This window comes from Manacus vitellinus, unplaced genomic scaffold (assembly GCF_001715985.3).
Source record: "Manacus vitellinus isolate BGI_N305 unplaced genomic scaffold, ASM171598v3 scaffold_12_pilon, whole genome shotgun sequence".
Classification (NCBI taxonomy): domain Eukaryota; kingdom Metazoa; phylum Chordata; class Aves; order Passeriformes; family Pipridae; genus Manacus; species Manacus vitellinus.
Genome location: NW_021938949.1, coordinates 18,796,014 through 18,797,407, shown reverse-complemented (window position 1 = coordinate 18,797,407; position 1,394 = coordinate 18,796,014).

Below are 1,394 nucleotides of genomic sequence, written 5' to 3'. Positions count from 1 at the left end.
GTGCAACGCCCAAGTGATTAAAATTGGGATATGGTCCCTCCCTTGGGCCTGCAGGCAAAACCAAGGGTGCTGCTTTCCCTTCCAGGAGGGGCTCAGGAATGTCTCTTGGGCAGCTTCCAGACCTGGAGCCCCTCTGCTCTGGAGCCAGGCTGGGAAAGCTGCAGGTTTTCAGCCTGGAGAAGAGAAGGCTCTTAGAGCCCCTTCCAGTGCCTAAAGGGGCTCCAGGAGAGCTGGAGAGGGATTTGAGACAAGGGCCTGGAGTGATAGGACAAGGAGGAATGGCCTCAAGCTAAAAAAGGGTAGATTTATATTGGGTATTAGGAAGAAATTTCTCCCTGTGAGGGTGGTGAGGCCCTGGCACAGGTTGCCCAGAGAAGCTGTGGCTGCCCCATCCCTGAAAGTGTCCAAGGCCAGGTTGGACAGGGGCATGCAGGGAAAAAAACCCACTCCCAAAGCCCCCAGAAGAAATTCTGGAAAAAGAAGCCACAACCCCACCAAAATCAGGAGCACTCCTCATTCCCTTCAGTCTTCCTAAAGCAGCTGGATCTGACCGTGGCAGCCCTTCGCCAACATGTAAAAAGCAAAAACTGAACACAGGCAGACACATTTTAAAATCAGAAGCTTTTAGACATTTTTGTTTCAATGGGTTTCCCTGGTGCAGTGTGGCCTCACATGGCTCATCTCCACAGGTCCCACCACAGCTCTGCCCTCAGCTTGGGGCCAGCAGCATCCTCACAGGAAGCAGCAGTTTTGGGATGCTCAGCAAAGCCCTGGGGTTCCTTCACATCAGCTGCTGCAGAGCATGGACAGAGCAGGGCCACAGAGCGAGGGCCACTGCAGCCTCGATGGCCATGGACCACCCCACACCCCCACCCCGTGCTGCTCTGCAGCATCCAAGCTGGAAAAAACAGGCTGGTACTTTTTCACTCTAATATCCCCAGTCTCTGCCCAGCTGGGTGATGGTTCCAGCTCAGCTGTGTCTTTTCAGCCATTGATTTTCCAAACAAAGCCTAGTTTTCCTTCCATCTGCAACAAAACATGAGCCCCCCTCTGCTCTGGGGACCATGGCAGGACCAGGCACTGTCCTGCCACAATCCATGTCCTGGGCCTCCTTGCTGGCCAGAGATTTGGCTCCAAATAGAGTGGGGCTGAAAAGGTCAGGGGTTGATTTTCTGCCTGGTGCTTGCAGCAGGGGCTGGGGAAGGTGTCCCTGCCTGCCAGGGCAGGTGTCAGTGATGCTGCTCAGAGCCCAGGAGTGACCTCGCAGAAATGCTGCTCAGCAGGACCATCCTCCCCATCTCCAAACCAGCAGGTTAAAGCAGGAATGATGCACCAGGGAAGGAGCCTCTTGTCCTGCAGGAGGGCCAATCACCAGGACAATGTGACCCACATCC